Source organism: Rhineura floridana, chromosome 3 (assembly GCF_030035675.1).
Source record: "Rhineura floridana isolate rRhiFlo1 chromosome 3, rRhiFlo1.hap2, whole genome shotgun sequence".
Lineage (NCBI taxonomy): Eukaryota > Metazoa > Chordata > Lepidosauria > Squamata > Rhineuridae > Rhineura > Rhineura floridana.
Genome location: NC_084482.1, coordinates 162,535,255 through 162,560,779, shown reverse-complemented (window position 1 = coordinate 162,560,779; position 25,525 = coordinate 162,535,255). Strand labels below are relative to the sequence as shown.

Below are 25,525 nucleotides of genomic sequence, written 5' to 3'. Positions count from 1 at the left end.
GCTGGTGTTGCACCCAGTATCCAGGTGGGCAAAGCTGGGCCAGATCAGCTCTTTCCAGCTCACCCACCCAGATCTCGGTCATGCACACCAAATTTGTACCCTCATCCATGATCAAATCATGGATGAATGTGGTTTTACTGTGTATTGATCTGGCATAAAACAACAGCACACACAGGCCAGTGGGTTCAGCAGATGAGCAGCAAGGAACCCATCCATGGGAGGAGTGGGAGTGAGAAACAAGGCATAGATAGCCTTGCCTTCGACTTCTATGGTAGCTCACAACTTCCCCATGGCTATACCTACCCCTACCTGTGATCACTGAAATTGGGGTGGTATCACCCATGTCCTTCCTTAGTAAGGCTCCTCCTAAACCCCTAATATGGACCCAACAAGAGCCCACCAACAAAACCTACCTGAATCACATGTCGCAGTAGGCCTCTGAGGGAATTGGGAACAGTAATGCTTCATATTAACAAAAAATAAAGAAATAAGAGGGAACACACATATAATCCAGCTTTAATCATTTTGTCCCCGTGGAAGAGCTTCTGCTCTTCACAAGGTACAACCCTCTTAATTTTCTTTCCTGCCTCAGAACATGCATCAGTCCCTTTTCCTTTGATCTGGGGTCCTTGTCACTTTCTTCTGCTACTCCTGGTCTCAGATCCTGCTGCCTCTTGCATTGCCTTAAAAGAGAATTCCCCTCCCAAGCAGAATGATTTAATCCCTTCAGGAAGCTTGAAGACTATTCAAAACCATTGTAACAGAGGCTCAGATAACACACATACAGTACCACAGGGTGCAAATGTGTCTAAATGTTTATGCTGTAAACCGCCCAGAGAGCTTCGGCTATTGGGCGGTATAGAAATATAATTAATAAATAAATAATAAATAAATAAGAGAATGTCAACATGGTTAAACATCAAAAGCAATATAGAGTGTCAGTATGGGGACCGTGTATGAGGTTTTCTGTTTCTCCATCCTGCACATAGAGCCCATTGCTCTAATGCTGCAGTGGTATATACCCTTTCTTAGAACTAAGTCCCATTTCATCCATTGGGGTTTACCCTGTCCTCCTGAAAAGGAATTTTTCCAAGACGTATTTCTCCCTATTTTGTGTGTCTTTTTCAATAAGAAAACCAGATTGGGCTGCACTGAGCTGAGGAACCAGCTTGCATGTGACCTACCCTATGACTTTCAAGAAGGCAGTCTTGAGTTTGAGTTGCATTGGAACATGAAAGTACCTTCCTTGGGATAGTGATAGGGATGGAAAAATATGTCTGTTTTGGTTCTCTCAGTTTCTTGTTTTTCAAATCTTAAATTCAGTTCTCATGTCTGTAGAAATTTGCAATTTTTTAAAAAAGAAAAATCCTCATAAAAATTATTCAACATTTTAGTGCAAATTTCTCCTAACAAACACATTTATATAGGGAGTTTTGGCTAATGCACACATTTTTACAAGCAATTTGTCATCATGTTATGCATTTTTGCATGTTATATTTACTCATATATTCATTTTTATGCACACTATCCCCTAACATATGCATTTCTGTAAACATTTGTTGGTCAACTGCATCACAAAATTCAAATAAGTGCAAATTTCTTAGTGTGGCTGTGTTTCAGTTTTCATATTGTTTCAGAAAGTGTGGATTTGACAAATCTCGCTTGAAATGTAAACTGAATCAAAATTCTAGCTCATCCCTAGATAGTGACAACTGTTCTCTAAATGATTAGTAGCAATGTTGATATGTGAGTAAAGGTGAGCTCTCACATGCAAGTGCATCGCCTGTTTACTGTAGCATTGGTGGTTGGACTGTGAAACAGCAGCCCAAATTGTGTTTGCATTTTGACCAATTTGTAGGGCAGTACAGTATGTCAGAAAGGAGGTCAGGTCTCCTGCTCCCCTGGTGCATTCACAATAGCTGCCCAATTTCCCTGCTTTGTAAAGTTTGCTAGAAATAACTGTTGGCTATAGGTATGTTCTTAAACCGCAAGTTTTTTGCCTATTAGTGAATTTTAATCATAGTTCTTGAACAAATATTTGTAAATACTCAAAATTCACTGAATTTTCTAAAAAAATCCATTTAATTTCCAAAATCTTTGAAGTATATGGTCTGAACTCTGAAGGCACATGAGTCCACCACTTTGCTGAAGCTCTGAGTTTGGTCACTGCCTCCATGAGAGACCACCTGTATGCTGCAATGGTTTCCTTGATGAAAGAAAGGTGGGATATAAATGTAAAAAAACAAAATAAATGTAAAAATGCAAAAGATGAATTTGCATTGTGAATGTGCAAATTCTACTCAAAATTAAAATTTTAGACTTGCTTTTATCTCTTGACATTGTTTGATTTTGGAAGGCTTTAAAATTAGATTTCTTAAGTTGCCCATCTTAAATGCTAATTTTCAGTCAAATACTAAATGCCATTACAGGTTGACTCTCAATTGCTATGTAATAAACAAGTTCATATCAATCATCAAACAGTGTCCAATATAATATCAGTGGTTTTAAAATGTTCCTAGATTGTTTGAACCTTTATCAGTCATACCTGGAGAAGAAATGATGAAACACAGCTGCCCACCAATAGGGATTTTCCTCAGCCACATGGAAATGTTGGGTGCACTTTAAGGTACAATGCGACATAATGATGCTGAATGCCATTCTCTGTGACTTAGTCTATACTATAGAACATTAATCAGCATCCTTTACCAAAGGTTTCTGTGACAGACACATTGAGGTACAACCTTAGCAACAGTGATAAGAAAAAGTCAATGGGATACACAGTAGTGTATCAGCCATTATTTATTTCACCTGCTAAATACCATTTCATGTCAAATATAAATTGGGTGCCAAACACTGGGCATCTAGCACACATCTGGAGAATATAGAAAATCGACATTTACAAAAAAGAATTTTGAGAGCACTTTCTGAGAGGAAATTTGTTTCAGGTCAATTCTATATTGAAAGCCTTTCTCCTGATACTGACTGTTGCTTGTTGAATTTTGATTTAAGCTGCAGTTTTTTCCCATCCGTTGTGGCATTCCATTTTAACTGAACAGCTTTTCTTGATTATATCTTGTTTTTGTTCATTAGCTGCTTTTTGGGGGGTAGAATATTGGGTGTTAGAACAAATTAAACCAGAACTGTCACTAGAAGCTAAAATGATGAAACTGAGGTTATCATACGTTGGACACATCATGAAAAGACATGATTCACTAGAAAAGACAATAATGCTAGGAAAAACAGAAGGGAGTAGAAAAAGAGGAAGGCCAAACAAGAGATGGATTGATTCCATAAAGGAAGCCACAGAGCTGAACTTACAAGATCTGAACAGGGCGGTTCATGACAGATGCTATTGGAGGTCACTGATTCATAGGGTCGCCATGAGTCATAATCAACTTGAAGGCACATAACAACAAAAACAAAGTCATCAATGTCATAATAAATAAATACATCTGGAACAGCTTGTAATCCCTTCCTAGTGCACAGAGCTATGAAACATCCAACAGTGCAACCATAAGCATGTATACTCAGAAGTAAGTCATCATTGAGGGCACCTGTGCCAGGCCAGCACTGCCAAAGGGCCAGAGGCATGGTAGAAGAGTTACATTTGGAATTTAAAGCATCTGAATGCTGATGTAAGTCTACAGTGTTATACCATCTAGTTTTTTTACATTCCTACTTTCCTTATGTAGGTTTTTTTAACTAGCAGAATCTGCAGATCTGGGCTTGAAAGAATACGTTGATCCTTGTACACCTGTAGGAATAATATGTAACTAGCTTACTGTTGTAAGTCTGGTACAGGGCATGATCTTTAAATGAGTTTTGAGGCAATTAGAGGATTTGCTGATATCTGGAAGGGCAATAACACAGCTTGTGGCTTTTATGAGTGGTGGCAGAAGCCCCCACATTGTATTAGCCTCTGCTTATATTTAATTTGGGATTTCCTGTGTTAGTTGCTCTCTGCTCAAAATTACTTTGTTGGCTCCCCAAGGTTTCTAAAGAACCAGTGTTAAGAAATAAACTTCTGTAACATTGGAGGAGCTGTGTGTATCTTGAAATATAATATGAATGTTGTGGCAAGTTTCAGCTGAAGAACATCAACCACTCCTTCATTTTATATATAATATTAGTAAGTACAGCTTGTGTCCCACAATAATAATAATAATAATAATAATAATAATAATAATAATAATAATAATAATAATAAAATTTTATTTTTGAGTCGCCTATCTGGCCGAGTTAACGGCCACTCTAGGCGACGTACAACATACAATACAATACAATAAAATCAATGAGGACCACAATTCATCTAAAACCCCATTCTTCAGATTAATAACCACATTAAAAACTAACCCATCCCAGAGATCCCATAGGCCTGCCTGAACAGCCAGGTCTTCAGGGCCCGGCGGAAACCTATCAGGGAGGGGGCATGGCAAAGGTCGAAAGGAAGGGAATTCCAGAGGGTGGGGGCCACAATCGAAAATGCCCTCTCTCTGGTCCGCACCAGTCTCGCTGTTTTAACTGGTAGGACCGAGAGAAGGTCTTGCGTGGCTGATCTCGTCAGGCGGCATAATTGGTGATGCTGGAGGCGCTCCTGGGCCGAAACTGTATAGGGCTTTAAAGGTCAGCACCAACACCTTGAATAAGATATGTTTATGCCTAGGAACATTATTGATTAGATGAACAATTATTTATTTACTGGCTTATAGTCCTCGGCTTTCTGTTTTCCTTGTCCATCCACAACACACAGTTCATTTTTCCTCCTGTGTGAGGCTCTATTCTTTGATCTTTTTTTCTAACTCCGTCTCTGCTAGCTCACTGCCTCCTCTGGCCACGTTCTTCAGCTCATACTTAAGAGCTCATTTTCCCACTAGGGGCACAATCCAACTTGCATTTATGCTGGGCTGAGGGGAGTTGGATGTGGCAGATCTCCAGCTGAGCCGGCTGGGTCCTAGCTCAGCCAGGCTACCCAGCATAAGTCCCTCAGCCTGTGCCAGCCAGGGCTCACCCAGGACCCAGCCAGCTCAGCTGAGACAGGTGCAAGTGGAGCTGGCATAAGGCCCCAAACGGGTGTGTTGGGGAAGAGCCGAGGTGAGGGGTCTTAGTCCACATCCAACTCATGTTTGGGGTGCTCCTGCAGATCCCAATTCAGGCAAAAGTTATGCCAGGAAAAAGGTCAGTCTAAGAAAATAATTGCAATAGAAGTCAATGGAGAGAGCTTACTCCCCGGTGGAGAAATTTGGGAGAGCAGGCTTGTAATTTCTGGTCCCTGGTGCAGCTCCTGGCAGAGCCAGTGTTCAGCCAACCCAGAGGCTTCTGAATAGCAATTGGATGTGGTGGAACTTTACTCTGGCTTTTCTTGTTCCAGCACAACTTACACCGGCTTCCCCTGAATTGGATTGCTCTGGCTGACTCTTAACTCTATGCTTACCTGCCTGCTAGCTGTACTGCTGCATGTTAACCTCTCCTAGTTTGAGAAGGAACCAATGATAAGCACTCTTTGAGTATAATTCTGCAGCCAACTATGCATCCACTTGATAGTGCAGGGCTCAGTCCTAGGCCCAGTGCTCTTCAATGTTTGTATTAATGACTTGGATGAGAAGGTACAGGTATGCTCTAATGAGAAAAGGAGCCCAAGATGGGTGGGGTTTCTAAAAAAGGAAATTCTAAAGGCATGTGAGAGAGGAAAAGGGAAGAACAAGAATCGAGGTAGATAGTGGTGACAAGATACAAAGTTCTAGCCTGTATTGATAAAAATTAACATATCACTGGGTCTATATGACACCCACCCTAGAGTTCTAAAAGAACTCAAATGTGAAATTGCTGTTCTTTTTTTTTTTTTTACAAAAGAGTAACTTGTCCCTAAGATGTCATCCTTGATAAATCCTTGATAAATGAGTATTAAAGCAAAGACCACCCAAGAGGGAGCAATGCTATCTCCTTCCATGAGATGGACTAGCATCATTTGAAGAATGTGTAATGTACAGGGTAGGAATTGGGAGCTTGTGGCCCATTTGGCACCCAGATTCATTTGGCCAACACGGATTCAACAGATATGGGTGTGGTTGCAAATATCAGAATTGCTGACTGCTCACTTGGGGGAAAGCTGGCTCATTGACTTCCACTCACACTAGAACATAACAGCATAGGAGTATTGGGCATCCTGTCTTATGATAGGAACCTGGGGGCTTGGAGGCTGTTTCTGACTCTCACAAAAGTTCATTTTAAGGTCATTTAATGCAGATTATTTATCCCTTCATGTGTTTTAATGACCCTGCTGTACTTTCATTTCTGATAGCTGAAAATGTGTTTATTGGATTTATACCTCATCTTTTTTTAAAAAAAACAAAACACCCAAAGCACATAAGGCAACTTTCAAAGACAGGCTAGCTCCATCCCTTGACGCTGACATGAGTGGCAGCTAGCACCCAGCCCAAGGTGTGATCCTCATCAGTCCTGAAAGGGCTGCTTTCATGAACATGCGTTTTGACCATGGTGAGAGAATCCTCAATGGAACATGGATACCATGAGCATAAATACGCCTGTAGGCTTGCATCCAAGTTGCTCTTCAATTCACATGGGGGCGGGGTGGTTTCCATCCTAGACCTTCACCATTCCCACAGATCCACCGTCTTCCAGGAGCAGATTTTTAGGGGGTACAGGGGACTTCAGGGAAGAGGAGACAGGAAAACTCATTCAATAAGCTTTGCTCCATTCATGTAAGGAAAGTTAGGATCCAAGCCATAGAAACTGTAATATTGCAGCAGAATTAATAATAATAAAACAGTATGGTAGATGTCTTTTAATCACAAGTTTAGGAAATGGACATTCCATTCCACATATTGTGAAAATAGATCTAGGATTCTAATAGAAGGTTGCAATTTTGGGCATGGGATAACTGAAACATGAGAAGAGACCTTCTAGTTCAGAGCAAAGGTCAATATAATCTTGCTGGTAGTGGCCTACCAGATGACTGTCACACATGGCCTGAAGGCAAAAGCCCTCACCTATTCTTTTGGGGTTTCCAGCAAAATTATAATTGATTGGGAGGGCTTGCACGACAAACCTGCTTTTCTAAAATATTGGACTTTCTGTGATAAGGAAAGTGAAATGAAAATGCACTGGAAAATGTGGCATAATGGTTGGTTTGACACAACATCATCTAACCTCCTCACAAACAAATCAGAATGAATGATCATTAAATAGCCATTGTTTTCTAATCTCCCTGCAAACAGCTCAAGTTGAATGCTCAATAATCAGGTCATCTGAAAGCAATCTTTCATCTGTGATCCAGTTATACTGCCTATCAGTATGAAGATTCCATTTGTCTAAATTGTTGCTCCATGAAAATCTTCTAAGTTATAGGCCTCTGCTCAACTACCTCGATGGAAAGGCAAGAGCTAGAAATCTGTGACCTTCAGCCTAATTTCATGTGGGTGGGGGATAGGGTTGCCAGGTCTCCAGGTTTTGCCCAAAGACTCCAGGTTTTGGGGGTGCTCCCCAGGTCTCTGTTTAAGTCACCCCAATCTCCAAACTCTTAGCTTTCATTTAAAAAAAAATTCTAGGTGGTCTGGTTCAAGAGATATACACCAAAACATCAGCTCCCACCACAACTTCTGTTAAATGAGCTTATAGCTGGCTGCTCAAACCCCACCCTTTCAGGTTTGTAGTTAATAAGTGAAGTCAGGGTGGTGATTGACAAGGGATTTGTTGACCTCCAGGCAATAGCTACACACCATTGCAAGGCCAGAAAGCTGTTGTATTTTCCTGCTTGTCTGAAAATCTCAAATTGAGTAAGTGTATAGCTTTCAGCAATAGCAAAAGTCTTGTTTTCTTTTGTGTGCAGGTGAACTAAGTGCCATTACAATGTGTTATGCATTTCTAATTATGAGGAGCCAAACAAGTTTAAATCTTCCTGGGCTGTTGAAGAGGTTAGTTCATTTGTTTAATTCATAGCCTGTTTTGAAAATCTTGCTTTTCTGGGAGTAAAGCTGTAATGCTAATCCCACATACTGATAGAAAACCCTGTTGAATTCAATAGGACTTACTTTTACTTTTAACATGGTTAGGATTCTGCTGTAGATAATGGGACCTTTGAGTGAACATAGCAAAGGATTGTGTTTGGGTTGTAAATCTTTCTTTCCCCCTCCAATCCTATTTTTAAAGCAATTAGGCAAGGCTTATGTAGGTGTCACTGCTTTTATTATGTAGGAAACTAATACTGTTTTTTTAAAAAAAAAAAGTTCTGCAATGACCAACTGGTTTTCACAATAAATTATTATGGGGGGATTATGTATTTTTACCTCTCCAGTGTGTATGTATGAAGTCTTCCCAACATCCCTGTGAGGTAGGGTTGCTGATATATTTTGAGTGTGTTCATCTTCTTTGGGCTGGTCATGGATCCCCACTATTGTTTTCATCCTGAGGGGCAGATTAGGCTGAGAGATGGTGAGTAACCCATGGTCACCCAGTAAACATTGTAGCTATTTCAATTTTTAAAAAATAATTAAAATGATTTATATGCAAGAAGTTTACAAAGTACATCCACACAATACATTTAAACTATATCCAACTCTCATTTAAAGCACATGACATCCACCAAAGAATCCTGGGAAGTGTAGTTTTCCCTTCACAATTATAGTTATTATTTATTTATTTAATTTGTATCCCGCCCTTCCTCAGAGAAGGAGCCCAGGGTGGCAAACAAAGCACTAAAACACTTTAAAACATCATAAAAACAGATCTTAAAATACATTAAAACAAAACAGCATTTTAAACATTTTTTAAAAAACAACTTTAAAATGGTTAAAAACATTAAAAACATATTAAACAATTCTGACACAGATGCAGACTGGAATAGGTCTCAACGTAAAAGGCTTGTGGAAAGAAGAAAGTTCCCATCACCCTTAACAAACTACACTTCCCATGATCCTGTGGTGGGATTCATGTGCTTCAAATGTGTGTTGAATGTACTTTAAATGCATGGTGTGAATCTGCCCTAGGTATGCTGTGCATTCATTAGTGAATTGAAAAGAACAATTTTAAAAGATAAATTTTTAAACAGGGGAAGGGCTGTAGTTCTGTGGTAGGGCACATGCTTTGCATGCAAAGGTCCAAAGTTCAATTTCTAGAAAAGATTGTTGTCTGGTATCTTGGAGAGCCAATGCTAGTCCATGTCATCAATACTGAGCTAGATGGTACCAAATGGCTTGAGTCGGTGTAAGGTAGATTCCTTTGTTCCTAAATGTGGAAAGAGACCCAAGGGCCACAGTGACTCCAAAATGTATTTATGTATTTTATTTACAACATTTATATACCACTTTATTGTAAAAAACCTCAAAGCTGTTAACAGAAGGAATTTAAAAAATTAAATTATTGGCAAAAACAGTTAAAAACAAGTATTTAAAAACATTCAAAATAATAAAATCAACAAGTTAAAAACAGATACAAAACACAATAGCTTCTACCTGCCTGGTAGGCTTGCCTAAACAAATGTATTTTTAGCAGGTGCTGAAAAGAGTAAAATGAAGGTGTCTGCCTGATGTCAATAGTCAGGGAATTCTAAAGCGCAGGTGCTGCTACAGTAAAGGATTAATTTCTTACAAGAGCGGAACAAGCATTATGTGACACCCGTAACATGGAAAGCACACCTTGAACTTGGCCTGGTAGCAAATCGGCAACCAGTATGGATTTCAGAGGAGAGGCATTATGTGCTGATAGGGTCTCAGTCTTGTCAGCAATCGTGCCACAGCCTTCTGCACTAACTGCAGCCCCTGGGTCAGGTTGTGCTGCATGGGGATTCCTGTGACCTTGGCTGACTGGCTGTCAGGATTCTTTCAGTTTTGGTTTTTGGTTAGGAATCCTGACTGGTTGTGGGATGCTGAGTTTTCTACCTTACTCACTGGAACCTTGTGGTTGGTATGATATTGCATTTAGGAAATCATCACTATCTTTCGTATTTGTTTTTTTGTTTGCATGTCATTTACCTTTAACCTCAATCCCTTACATCTATAGAAGCAACAACAGTGGTTCCATGCCCTCAGCCTCCTTAAACCTACTGATGATGTGCCTTGTTGTTCGCATGACCATTTGTTTCTTGCCCAATAGTGGTAAAAGAGAATTCACATACTGGGAAGTGTGGCTGCAATTGCTGTTTTTCCCAAGCTACTGCCAGTGAAGGTAGACCAAACCATGTTTTTTTTCTCTCTATCAGTTATTACTCACTGGAATTGGTATAGCTGTCAAAGTGACTTTATAGCAGCCTACAGGGTAGGCAGGAGAGGGTAGAGAATCTTCTTAACTCTCACTCATTTCTCAAACCTCTTTCTGCAGTGAAGGGTCTAGTCTGTAAAGACATTTAGAGCAGCCACATTAAAAGGTAGGTTCAGGGCATTCCAGGCAGGGGGTTGCCAACCCTGTTTGGATATAGATATCTTTGCAGAGGATCACTAGTTAAGTTTTACCAATAGGACAATCAAACCATATTTGCTCAGAAGTAAGTCCTGTTGAGTTCTATGAGACTTAGTCCCTTAGTGTGTTTAGAATTGTAGCCTTCAGGGGCATCCATCTTTACTCCTGAGTGGTCCCATCTAATATCTCCACAATACTAGGCTCCTTTCTTCCTACAATGGCCCTCTTGTGACTGGCCTGGCTTGAGGACATTTAAACTCTTCTTGCCAGAAGCAAGTAGTCTAGATTAAATGTTCCCTATCCAGGCCCCATAAGGCAGTGAGAAGGCATGATTCCATCACTTCAACTGGACCAGGGAAAATCCTCATTTAGCTAAGATTTCTATCTTAATTTCCAATCAGAGAAATGTTTGTTCAAATGGTATGCTCCAAGCAACTGTGTTTGATGCTTAATGTATCATGTTTAATGACATCACTAGGGCCTGCCCCTGAAATCTCAGGGTTTGGGTTGCTTCTGACCTGGCAGCCCTACTGGGGGAAGCCCAGAGGAAGAAGGAGCACGGGAGGGAAAAAAAGGGGTTGATGGGGGAGCCAAAACTGATGCAGCAATGGAAGGGGGGGAAACATGGCAAGTTGAGGCATCTGGCATGCATGATTTGTCTTCCTCTTGGCAGCCCACTGGATAGAGAGGGAGAGAGAAAGAGACTGAGAGAGAAGGGGGCATTGGAGAAATAAAGAGAAAAATGGGGTGGTAAAGAGATAGAGAAAAAAGGGGAAGGACTTACCCACTTTTGGATCTGGTCCCATCTACAGCTTTCTTCAGCCCTACCCACTGCCAGTGTGTGACCCCTGACAGATTAGGAAATGTAGCCTTCAACAGATACAATATTCCCCTCTCCTGCTGCAAGGGACTAAACCACTAAGTTGTATTTCTAAAGCCTAAGGTGTGTGAATCTTTAGAATTGGAACCAAAGTATTATTACTGACAGCATGTGTGTACAATAATTGACTAACAGGCAATTTGTTTACTTAATGTAGGCCTGATAATTGGAAATGTTACTATTGACTTCAAGGAAAGCAGAGACGAAGGCACAAGTGATTCTCCAGAGGCATATGTATCCATATAGAAAGTTACAGATAAATATATATTTTACCTGCAGTTGTTTTGTTTTTTTGTTTCTTCCGAGACACAGAGTGGAGGTTTCAGATTTGTTTACATATTTGTGCTGATGGATAGCTTTATGTTTTAAAGTTGTTACAGTTAAGTTGGCAAACTGAAGAGAGATTTTTTGTGATAAAAAGGAATTTCCCTGAAGACACCTTACTTTAGATACTTGCTGAGCACATTTGCAAAGAGTGTTTACTTTTAATTAGGGGAACAGCTCTCTTAACTGAAAACTGTCTTTTTTGAAATCTCTATTGTTTGGGGAGGGGGAAAAACCTTGGATCAGCTAATATTTTTTAAAAATGCATTTTCTAGCAAAAGGAATTGCTTAGATAAACTAATATGGATGATGATTATCCTCTGAGAACAGAACTTTCTTTTTAAAAGCAAAAAGAAATATTCAAAAGGCTCAGTGAAAAAGAAACTAGATACTGAGATTAATCAAAATTTAGAATGGCACAAATCTCAGAAGGGCAGTGGGTAGGCTCATTAACGAACTCGCCCAGTTTGGAAAACATTAATCCAATTATAAACTGAGGTCCTCCACAAAATCCAGATCTCTTTTATAATGGGCTCTGTCAGGACCCCTCCCATGGTCACCACCTTGTCATGGTCCCACCTCAGGGTCCTGCTGTCAAAACGGTTCTCTCACTGGCCCTAGCACAGATCTCTCAAGATCCCACTGCTAGGCACCACCACCTGACACTCTCTGTAAACAATATTGCCTTGAGACTGTGCCTTAGTCTTCTCCTGGCCTATTGCTACGTTGTGTCTGGGTGCTCTTACAGGCTTCAACCCCCCTGTATCTTTGTGCCTATAAAGATTACAGCCCTGGGTTGTTTTGGATACCTGCTGATGTTACACTATTTCTTCACCGCTGCCACTATTGATACTGTTTCCCAACCTTGGTATATGTTCTGCCCACCCCTCTGGTCTGTGAAACCCAGCCAAGGATCAGGCATTTTGGTAAACCAAGAACTATTTATTTATTTATTTACACAGGGAACAACAAGATTACTTAAAGGTTCAGTCAATATGCATGTGGTTTCATAAGATGTGTTACTCTTGATATTTCTTAGTCATAAATAACCTGCCTCACTACCCACCTAAATCCAATCCACCCCTCCAAAACCCAGAACCATCCACCACCCTCTCCAAAAACCCCTCTCAGCACTCCAACCACCTCACAACTATCATCCTCCCATTTACAACCTTCAGACACCCAGACGCTCAGCCAATCATCATACAACACTCACCAACATTCCAGCCCATGTACTCCCCCCTCTCACTCAGTCTACTTACCACATATACTCTAATAAACCCGCACTTACCATATTTACAGTATTACATTTACAGGGGCATCACAGGCTCACCTTCCCATTAACCCTCCATGGTTCTTGTCCCCTCCTTTCCAGAAAGGTTTGGGGTTTGGGGGCAGTGACAGCTTAATCTTGAGGTTCTTTATTGAGCTGGGAGCAATTGAGATCTCTTCTTTTCTCAGGATCACTAATGGCAATGGATGATCTGCACAAGCGTTGAGGCCTTAAAGTGGGGGTGAGGAACCTGTGGCTCTCCAGATGTTGCTGGATTACAACTCGCAGCATGGGTGGGTTGTATTAGACCTGCCTTTTCATAAATACTGTAGATGAGCCCGTAGGTTTTAATTTTATTGTGCTCTTTTAATACTTGGTTTCAATGTTTGTATATTTTTGTAAGTTGCTTTGGGTCACCTTTTGTGAAAAAAAAGAGACTAATAAATACAATAAATTATCATCATCTCTGACCACTGACCATGCTGGTTGGGGTCAATGGGGCATTGGAGTCCAACATTTGGAGGGCCACAAGTTCCCCACCACTGCCTAATAGCCTGTGCTGCCAGCCCTCCAACCACCATGTCTGTCCTACCTTTGGAATGGGTCATGTTAGGAAAGAGGAGCATGCACAAAGTGGGCAGGTAAAGAACTGTGCTTCAGCATTATGAAGTGGGAAATCACAGCGTTCCTTTAATAGCAGCTCAAGTGAAGGGAGCTACGTGCATGGAGAAAAGGCTTGTGCATATCTTGGCTAAATACACTGGCCCAGCTGGAATCATCCCATCTCAATTTTGTGTGTATATCTTCAGGCATTGTGTTTTATAGGAATAATAGGCTTTATAGATTCATTGTGAGAATTGATCAACATGCTTTGCACTTGCATAGTTCTAGTGTCTGAACTGGGCTGACATGGGATTAGCATGTCTTAAAAACCTGGACACATAAACTAATTAATCTGTTTCACGAGCCATTCCCACCTCCATATACCTCTTAGATAGGAAATAAGAAACAAAATCCCTGAAGGCCTTGATTTAGGAATTAATAAATCAATTCTTTCCAATTTGACCAAATTTCAGAATTCTTTAATTTTGCATGTATATCTTATACTCCCTTTCCGTCTGTTCTGTGTGCAGGAAAAGAAAAGAAAGACTGCAACCGTGTAATAGTTGCCCTTACTGCACAAGATGGAAGTAGGCACTTCCTACCTCTTTTAGTTAGTGATCTATTTTCAAGAAAAAAATGTAATGAAATATGGAAGGTGGTAACTTCTGATAGATTTCTCTTTTGTAATTTTAGGAATAATGGGTAAGGATATAGCAATACCAGTTATTGGGACTTTTCAATTTACAGAGGTCTTGGGAAAGGTAATACCAATATTCTTCTCATTGCAAATCCTATTATCTCCACAAAGCAGCAGTTAATTAGCCCCTGTATAGTTATTATAAGAACATTTTCAAAATGTAAGGGACATCTACATTGTAAAAGGGATATATTTACTGTTGGCAAGAAAAGTCACGCTTCAAGATATTAATAGAAGCAAACCTAATATGTGCGGACAATAAGAAAAGTCAATGTATTCAGAAACAAATTGGAAAAAGCTATATTTTTGAAAAGTGTTCTGCTCAGGGTTTCAGAAATGAGTATTGGGGTGTCAGTGTGTGCTTGGTTCCAACAGCATACTGTCTTATAAGTAAATGGCAGGGAAAATGTGATGTTTCCTGCCAAATCATTTTTCTGAGTTAATGTAATATTTAATAACTCCACCACCTCACAATATTAACTATTTTACCATGGTATATAATGTCGAATGAAATATGTATCCATTTTGTATATCTTCACTGGACTTAACCAAATGGGGAGGCTGTGGCAAGTAGCACCAGACACACAGTCAATTGCTGTCTGCAGAGCAAAAATCTGTACTTAGTTTGAGAAAAGCTAAGCTATGGAACCCTTTGCCACAAGGAAAACAGTGTACCAAAGAATTTGTCCATTTCCGCAGATGGCTTATATATTAGTGGAAAATGACATCAGTGATTACCAGCTCGTTATGCCAAACTCTGCCTCATATGCCACCATTTTGTGACTGGTGGGTCTCAGTAATTTTTAGCTTTCTCAGGTGGACCCAGGGGGTAGAAAGTTTGAGAACCCCTGGGGTAGACAATCCTGAACTGCTGCTATATTCCTATGCCTTCAGGCCAATATATATATATATTTGTAAACAGACATATTACGACCACAATGGCTATTTCATTGAGGAAGAGGCAGTTTGGAGAAGAACTCATTTGGAGCACAGAAATGGAATGGGGGATGCTTAACCTCTCTGTCATCCACTTTCTGCTGTACCTCTTTCCCTCTTCCCATTAGGTATTTAGTGGGGGCACATCTTTGGAAAGGAAAGGTTAAACAGCACTGAACAAAGGGAGGTATTCAACTAAAGATTTGCACACACATGATTATCACTAGTGCAATGGGACTTTCCCCCCATCCTCCCCCTGTGTATACCATATACCATCGACAAATCTGCTTTGGATGATTGGAGGAACCTCTGGAATAGATTTAGAGGTGTGTGGGGGGAGGAGAGGGGGAGAACGTTCCATTACACAGGCAGAAATTCTTGTGCTGACGGAATGTTCATCTTAACACTACATTGAATTTAACCCAAAGTCTTTAAAAATGTACATTTGCATTTGATCTGGCTCTTATTTTAATAGTGATTCTACATGCGGCAAGCAAGAGGAATATGTTGAGTCATTTGAAAGGTGATAGGAATTCATAAATAATTTGTATTCCAATATAGTAAAGGGCATAATAACAAATGCCATAAAACTGGAAATGGAAACAACATGTTGATTTCCTTAAAATATGAAATAATAATCCAAAAACAATGATTTAAAGTGATGACACCTTTAGGAATAAGGACCAAATGATTTAATATATTATTAATTTTAAAATAGCAATACAATCTTATCACATAAAAAATAACTCATAGCAAATTCATCACCATGACCTGTTTTGGGGTGTCAGAAAAGCAAGATTTAAAATAAACACCCTGGGTGATATCCAACAAGGTCATACTCAGAATAGACTCACTGAAATAATGGATTTAAAGTTACCTAAGTCCATTGATTTCAATAGGTCTGCTCTCACTAACGTTAGCGACCATCCCTTGCGTCTGTCTTGATGGCACTTATTAATGAGGAAACAATATGAAAACCGAGTAATTATTTGCATTTATGTGAGACTTAAATACGTAAAAAATAGACTCCACATGTGGTATTGAACTTGAAACTTTTATGTGGGCCTAGCATTCACTCTAAATAACCCAGAAACAGAGTGATAATTGGTGCAGTTTTTACATTTACTTGCTGCATTTTCTGTAATTGAGCAGACTCAAAACCACCCAGATAGACACATAACATCTTCTATTTCTTTCCCTGTAGCTTCCCCAGTCAGTGTCATGGAAAGAGGCCCTCCCTCAGTGTTAAGCACCCTCTTTGCAGAAGGTCCCAGGCTCAGTCCCTGGCATCTCCTGAGAGGGTTGAGAAACACTCCTGTCTGAAATTGTGCAGGGCTGCCATCCATCAGCGCCATGAGACAATACTGAGCTAGATGGGCCAGCGGTCTGATTTGGTATAAGCAGTGGTGGCTGGTGTCCACTGGACCTGGCAAGGCCACTAGAAAGTCATGGGGGCATATCTGATTAGGACACGGGTGTGACCAGTTATTCTCCCCCACCCTCCTCCCTTGCAAAGACACTATGGACAGCTGAGCATTGCAGTTGTGCAAATAGTTTTGAGCCACTATACGGTGGTGGCTGGTGCTCATTGGGACTGGTAGAGCAGAAGGCAGGGAGACCAACCACATCACATTTCTCTAGACAGTTTTCTAGCGAGTTGGCTACATGTCATGCCCATATTGCTGAAAATGGCATTCTCATGGTGACTTGTCCCCCACTACCTGCCATAATCTCTTAAGATTACGCACTGTGTGATGCAGCATTATCCCATTTGTGAGTTTTCCTACACTCACAAGAGGCAACCACTTAATGTGGAGTGGGAAAATTCTCAATATGATTAATGAGGCGTATGGTGAGTAATCCTAGACATTATGACAGCGAAGGAGAGAAATCATCATGGGTATGCTGACAAGAGTTGAGAAAAGCTTTCAGGCTGTGGAGATTCAGCAGAAACCTTTTGCAGAGCTCGACAGGTGATATCATAATGTGCCTTTTCGTTTACGATACTGTATCTGCCATGGACAAGATGCAGGAAATAACATGCTTTGTTTTTTCCATTTATGAAAATGATCAGACTGGGTACCTTTCTTTTTTATTTAAGGAACACAACCGTTAATTATATAAAATGTGGGATTTTTATTTGAGAAGTATCATGAAAAGATCAGTGTCATATTGCTGACACTGAAACATTTTAGGGGAAATCTGATTGGCGGATGGGAATCCACATGGAGAACTCTATTGCATTACAGAAGAGTAGTGATATCCTCCCATGAGGAATTCTCCATCCTGTCATGCTACCACCAGGGACCCCAGCATCCAAGTGAGTCTTTCATTGATTCTACAATGTGAAAAGTATGTGTCAGATTTCCAAGCTAGAAGATTTGTTCAGCAGATAACAGCAAGCCCAATCCTCTTGCTTCTAAATCCCTCTTCAAAAGTCATTATTTTGGAAAGATTTTCCAAGGCTGGCGTGGACCACACTTTGTTAATTCATTATTTTCCTCATAGATGAGAAGTAGTAGAGAAAAGTAGGAATATGGTCATATGACAGGGGCCATAGGAATAAGTCTTTAGACAAAAAGGGCTCTTGTAGCATCTTAAAGAGGATGGCGTAATTATGGCATAAGTTTTTGGGGACTGGAGTCCACTTTGTCATTCAACTGATTAAAAGTCTGTAGTCTATGAAAGCTTATGCCATCATATACACTTGTTAGTCTTCAAAGTGCCACAAAATCCTTTGCTGGTTTTGCTAACAATACTTCCTCTGGAAGTTGTCAACCCACAAACACATACAACAAACTACTGGATACCAAACTAAGAAACATCAGGATTGGTTTGATGAGAGTGATAGTGAGATTGAACATATCATTGAGAAGAAAAGGAAAGCCTTCCAGATATGGCAGAAGGACATTAACTGTGTTGCTAAGAAAAACATCTATCCTAGTGCAAAGGCTGAGGTCCAAAGAAGAACTAGAGATCTTAAGAACACCTGGTGGATAAAGAAAAGAAATCCAGCACTTTGCAGATGCTCATGATGCACGGGGCTTTTTTAATGCAACAAAGGCCATCTATGGACCAACAAATTACGGTACAAATCCCTTACGTTCAATGGATGGTACCAAAATTCTTAAGGATAAAGAGTCTATTGTGCTGTGCTGGAAAGAGCATTACCACGACCACCTTAATCTTAACTCTGTTGTGGCTGATGAGGTCTTCTTGCAAATTCCACAAGTACAAACTAGAGGCGAGCTTGCAGTATCCCCTAATTTGGATGAAGTCAAATGAAGAACAACAAAGCTAGTGGACCTGATGGGATTCCTGATGAAGTCTTTAAAGAAGGTGGGCCTGAACTTACACAACAACTTCATAAACTCATCGAAAAAATCTGGATGAGGGAGGAGATCCTGGATGATTTTAGGGATGCCATAATTATCACACTTTTTAAGAAGAGTGATAGAAGAGATTGTGGGAACTATCGAGGTATCTCTCTTCTTGCTATCACAGGTAAAAGCCTTGCAAGGACCATCAGAAATTGCCTCCTACCAATCTCAGAGGATGTCCTCCCCGAATCTCAATATGGTTTCTGCCCTTCCAGGGGGACAGTGGACATGATTTTCATTGCACAACAGCTTCAAGGAAACTTCTGGGAGCAGAATAGACCTTTATATATGGCGTTTATTGATCTAAGGCCTTTGATACTGTGAATCAAACCACTCTCTTGTCCATGTGATGCCCCTGTATTTTGATAACTGTAAATATGGTAAGGGCAGGTTTATTAAAGTAGACATGGTAAGTGGATTGAGTGAGGGGGGGAGTACATGGGCTAGAATGCTGGAGAATGCTGTATGATGATTGGTTGAGCCTTTGAGTGGCTGAAGGTATAAATGAGAGGATGACAGTTGAGAGAGGTGGTCGGTTGGTTGTGGAGTTTGGGTTGATTGGAGTTGGTTGTGGGTTGGATTATATTTGGCTGGTATTGAGGCAAATTATATATGACTAGAAACATAAAGAGGAACACAATATATGAAACCATACGCTTGTTAAATATACCTAAAGTAATTTTGTTATTTCCTGGTGTTTATAAATAAATATTCTTGGTTTACCAAAAGCCTGATCCTTGGCTGGGGCTTTCACAGACCAGAAGGGTGGGCAGGGTAATTACCAAGGTGCAGAAACAGTATCAAATAATGGCAGCGGTGAAGAGATAGTGTATCATCAAGTATCCAGGGCAACCCAGGGCTGTATGCTTTATAGGCACAAAGATACAGGGGGGTTGTGGCCTGCAAGTGCCCAGACACAAAGTAACAATAAGCCAGAAGGGGACTAAGGCAAAGTCCTAAGGCAATATTGTAAAATAGGGAGTGGCTGGTGGTGCTGCCTAGCAGTGGGATCTTGTGAGATCTGTGCTAGAGCCAGTGAGAGAACAAATAAAACTCGGGATCCTGACTAGAGGGACCTGACAGGTGGAGGTCTGAGGTGGGATCCTCACAGACCATCCTTCTGAAAACTGGATGCCCTGAATATTTTGCAACTCCTTCATGACAACATGACAGTGACAATTTTGGATAACAATGGCTTTCAGAGTGATTCATTTAGAGTCGGATCAGGCGTAAAACAGGGATATGTCATTCTACCTTATTTGCTATCTTCATTGCTATGATTCTACACCTTATTGAGGGGAAGCTTCCTACTGGTGTGGAAATCATATATAAATCAGATAGAAAGCTTTTTAATTTCAGTAGGCTGAAAGCAAAAAGTAAGATAATGTCAACCTCTGTCATAGAACTTCAATATGCCGATGATAATGTAGTCTCTGTACATTCAGAGAAAGATCTTCAAACTATCCTAAATGTCTTTGCAGAAGCATATGGAAAGCTTGGGCTCTCACTTAATATTAAAAAAACCCAAAGTGCTTCATCAACAGGTGTGAACTGGTCCCTCTGTAGCACCATCAATCCAGCTTAATGGTGTGACACTGGAGAACATTGATCACTTCCCCTATCTCAGCAGCCATCTCTCTGTAAAAGCTGACATCAATGCTGAAATTCAACATCGTCTGAGCTCTGCGAGTGCCGTACTCGCCTGAATGAAGCGTAGAGTGTTCAAGGATTGGGATATTTGCAGGGAGACCAAAATGCTTATTTACAAAGCCATTGTACTACCGACCTTACTGTACGCCTGTGAAACATGGACCATTTATAAACGCCACTCCCAACTTCTTGAAAGATTCCACCAACGCTGCCTCCGGAAATTCTGCAAACTACTTAGGAAGACAGACAGACTAATGTTAATGTTTTGGAAGAAGCAAAGACTACCAATGTTGAAACAATGATCCTTCAATATCAACTTCGCTGGACTGGACATGTTGTTTGAATTCCTGATCACCATCTCCAAAGCAGCTACTTTACTCCCAACTTAAGGATGGAAAACGGAACATCGGTGGACAGCAAAAGAGGTTTAAAGATGTTCTTAAAGCTAATCTAAAAAAAATGTAACATGAGCATCAAGAACTGGGAAGTCTTGGCCTATGACCATCGCAAATGGAGGTCGGCTATTATCAAAGATGCTGTGGACTTTGAAGAAGCATGAATACAGAGCTAACAGGACAAACGAGCTAAGTGGAAGGCACATCAAACAAATCCTCATTGCGACCATCTTCCATCTGGAAACCTATGTCCTCACTGTGGGAGGCTGTGTGGATCCAGAATTAGCCTCCACAGTCTCTTACGGAGACACTGTTAAAAATCTTATCTTGGAAGACAATCTTACTCGGCCACGAGTGATCGCCAATGATGTATTATGGGCTAGAGTTAGACTCCACCCCTTGGACATTCCTTTGCCCTGCTTTTCTGTTTCAGTTGTGTTCTCCATCCAGCCGGCAATAAAGACGCATGTTTGTTGCCATGCAGTAAAAAGTAAGAGTTTGTTTATTCTGCAGCTATTTTAATCAGTAGAACAGTTAGTTAGGCTTTTATATAATTCCACAATTAGTTTCCATTTGCTTAGTTAGTCTTTTATGTAGCAGCCACTTAAAAAGTTTTCCCTTGATTGTCCAACAGAAAGGAACATCTAAAGCTCAGGGACAAGACTAGAAGGAGGGACCTTCAAGGAGTATTTAACAAACACACCCTAAAGTTCAGGAACTCACCAAAATAGTTTTAGTTCATGAAGAAATGGGACGGACCACAGACGAAAGAGGACTGTAGCTATAGGTAAATGCAAGATTTTGAGTCTGGTATTCCTGGGGATCTCTCAAGAAAGGATGAAACAGTTCAACATATTAAACTTCGTTCATGTAAGTTAACACTCTCTCTCGATGGAGGAGGAGTGAGGGGAAGGGCACTGCCTTTCCCTTTCCCTAGCTCGGCCCTCATGTCTTCTCCACCAGGTTTTTTTTGGGGGGGGGATTGGCTGGCACTATGCACCTTTCACTCTCAAATGCCCCACCTAAAAACACAGCTTCCGTACCTAGAACTATGGCTGCCCCACTGAACAAAGAAGGCTGGCAAAAGGACTGGTTACCTCATTCCAATCAGTATAATTGATAATATGGTCTTGTTGAATGGCCTCAGTTTTAGAGCAAATGACACTGGCCAGGAAAAGCATAATTTTTTGGACAAGCTGCTTTCTGTTGCAAACTCTAGCCATCACCATATAAGATTTCATTTTTAATAACAGAATGACTGGGAAAAACGTTCATCTTTATTGTATTTGCCTTCAAACTTTTTTTCAAGCCAGTATTGCTGGTAGCTTCATAAATTTGGGTTTCTTCATGCAGCATACACAGATATAGATATTTTAATTTCAGCCATGCCATATGGAGGCAGTTGATAGGCCACCTGAGCACACTTTTATGGACCCACTGGTTAAAAAGCATCTTTTTAAAACATCTACTATTCAAGATAATCTGTCATGAACTCTGTTTAAAACAACTGTCGATTTTATGGCACACTCCTTAGAAATAAGTTGGTGCTTTAATGTTTACACTTGAAATATATTGCTGCATCCAACATCTTTCTGGAAAGTCTAAAACAGATGGGATGCCTTTGAAGGTGTGAGAATATCTATTAAATAAAATGGTGTTAACAGAGAACTGGAAGCCTTGTAGCAATGAATCATAGAGGTGGAAGAACCCTCATGCATCTCTAGTTCACCCACTACAGGAGCAATATTTCCTTGACCCAGAGGGAACAGGCTTGTTTTTCAAACCATGAAGATTTTTTTTTAAGTTGTTTGTCTAGATTGGATGGATTATATGGGGAACCAACTGAATGTGTGAGGAGAGTTACAATTGGGCTTTGGTTCCCTGTTGACTGCCACAGAAAACATGCTAAGGTTTTTTACTATGTTTTCTGATATATTATCATCTATTCTCCTCCTTAAAACTCTCTTCTGAAAAGAGATGCTTTGGTTTTCCTTGTTTCATTATGTTTTGCCTTATCTTTAATACACTTAGACCCCTGAGTCTCTTCTGCCCCCTGAGTCTCTTCTGCCTGTTTTACTAGAGGGCTCTGACAAGGCAATTACCGTTCAAGTGGCCAAATTTCTGAACTTGGCCATTGTGACCAGACCCTGTAAGACTGTGAATTGTAATTGATTTTATCGTATTGTTTTGATGTCTGCCATAGCGCTGTCACCAAGCAGTCTCGTGTTAATATTTTTATACTGTATTGTGGTCGGTTGACTGAAATAAAATTATTCTTCTATTCTAATACACTTCGAAAGCATTTCCACTTGTGTAAATACAATCATTTTTGCTATTGATGAGTCTAACTGCTATACTGTATGCTTTAGATATTTGAGAGCTACTATTACTTTCTTGGTTTTGCTAAGCCTGATTCCTTCAGTCTGCCTTCATGTGACATGACACCCAAATACTCGAGGTGAGATTTCTACACACTTAAAGTGGATTTGGGCTCTTGCGCAAGAAATTCATCTCCTTCAAAAGTCAGACTTTTTGTAGTAAAGGAAGTGATGGTAAAATTCATTAGAAAGTGAGGGGGAACAATTGTTTGATACAATGTAGTATAACCTCCCCACAAACAAATCAGAATTAATGTTCTATAAATAGCTGACATTGTATAACTTTTTGCAAACAAATCAGGATGAATGCTCAATAAACTGGTCATCTGGAAGCAACATTGCTCTCCTTGTCTTAACTCTGTTTGAATTCTTAAAGTATAGTACCTAACCGTTACATGCAGTACTCTATGAGCCAGGGATCTAAATGTGGGGTGGTTGTTACCATCTGGGGTGATTTTTTTAAATTAGCCCATGACCTTAGGAAAATGATGTTGGCCATCAGTAATTTGGTAGCTTTCACCAAACAAACAAAACACCTTAATTATGTTAAAAAATAGCCAAAAAACATGTAACATCCAGTTTGGGGCTGTAGGTTTCACACTTTTTGTCCTATTTGAGCCCACTAACCAGAAAACACCAATAATGTATTGAAATAATTTTTGAGAGTATAACTGAAAATAATGCAAAAATAAAATCTTATTTGTTTTTTTAGATTTAACATGGATAAAATTGTTCATAAAGCCTGAGGAGCAGTCTATCTTCTGCATATTACAAACAAAAGTTTTCCTCATTCATTTTATTTTTTATTTTAAATTTTGTTTTTGCAGATGTAACAGAGGAAGAGAGAGAAAAGAAATATTCAGTTGACATCAACAATAAAAACATTCCATCGATCCTGACCTAAACATATAAATTAATGTAGGGTGTACATATGTCCAGATGGATATCTGAATGAACGGACAATTCTAAACTATACATTCAGTAAAACTGGATCTGCAATTACCATGGCATCCAAATCAGAATGGGTGTGAGTGACTTTTATCTGCAGTGTCTTCCAGATTGTTTCAAGGTTATCCTTACCAACATCTTATTACTATTACCTAGTCTTTTGGGGGCATTTTACTTGTAGTTTATCTAACAAAATATGTGCCCAGCAACTTTGCCACTGACTATTAAGACAGCATCTAGCAGTCTTTCTGTCTCTGTTAACCCTCTCCTGTCCAAATGTCTACACCAGTAAATATTTTATTTTAATAGTTTTCTTTTATATGTAACTATCTTTCATGTTTCTTCCTCTAATTCCTCATGGAATAGCTTAATAAAGATACCTATCCAGGCATTGCAAGTTTACAGATTTAGCCTTTATGTAACACATGTAGTACAATCCCATGTAGATTTACTCAGAAGTAAGTCCTACTGTGCTTGCTCCAGAGCTTGGAAAAGTTACCTTTTTGAACTACAACTCCCATCAGCCTAATCCAGTGGCCATGCTGGCTGGGGCTGATGGGAGCTGTAGTTTAAAAAAGTAACTTTTCCAAGCTCTGGCTTGCTCCCCCATGTGTGCATTGGATTGATTACCTTTTAAGACATTGGAAGTACAAGTTGAAACTGTGGATCACACTTTTTGAACTTCTGCTCATCCAGCACTGAAATACTAATTAACACTTCAAAAACACTTTTAAAAGTAACCTTTGTTATCACTAGATTTGGTTCCTGTGCATAATATTTGCAACCCTGGACGTTTACATGTGTGTGGCAATTACCTAGAGGAACATAATATTTCAGGAAGACAGACAGTGCTAATCTCAGACAGAGAGATGTTGTGTGTCTCAATTTCTAAGCAGTTATGAAAAATGATGATACATTTCCTAAGACTGTATTACAATTTACCATATAGTGTATACTCATAGAAATGAATACTGCGTATTTATCTAGTTGTATAACTCTTACTTCCAGTGTGAGGTTTTTTGGGGGGGGGGCATGAGCCACTGCTGGAGGCAGTATGCCATACCAGTTATAGGGAATTGCAGGTGAGGAGAGTGCTCACGTTCTGCTTGCAGGTTTCTCATGGTCATCTGGATTATCTGGATCCATTTCAATCGGGCTTCAGGCCTGGACATGGGACTGAAACAGCCTTGGTCACCTTGGTAGATGATATGAGGAGGGTGTGGGATAGAGGCGAATGCACCTTCCTTGTCCTCCTTGATCTCTCAGCGGCTTTCGATACTGTTGACCACGTTATCCTCCTGGACCGCCTGAAGAGGTTAGTCATGGTGGGCACTGTATTGCAGTGGTTCCAATCCTTCCTCTCTGGTAGGTACCAAAGAGTGGCACTGGAGGATGAGGTCTCGGATCCTTGGCCTCTCACTTGTGGGGTGCCACAGGGTTCCATCCTCTCCCCGATGCTGTTCAACATCTATATAAAGCCGCTGGGGGCAATCATCAGGAGATTTGGGCTGCAATGTCATCAGTATGCGGATGACATGCAGCTCTATCTCTCATTTAAATCTTCACCGAGGTTGGCTGTAGAAACCCTGTCCAAGTGCCTGGAGTCGGTGAGTGGCTGGATGGGAAGGAATAAGCTGAAGCTGAACCCTGA

The 25,525-nt window shown here is 40.3% G+C and overlaps 1 protein-coding gene across 2 annotated transcripts in view; it reads left to right on the top strand.

Moving 5' to 3' along the window:
* GRM7 (glutamate metabotropic receptor 7) overlaps window positions 1-25,525 on the top strand; it is a 728,386-nt gene that overhangs the window by 114,595 nt on the left and 588,266 nt on the right. The window lies entirely within an intron of this gene.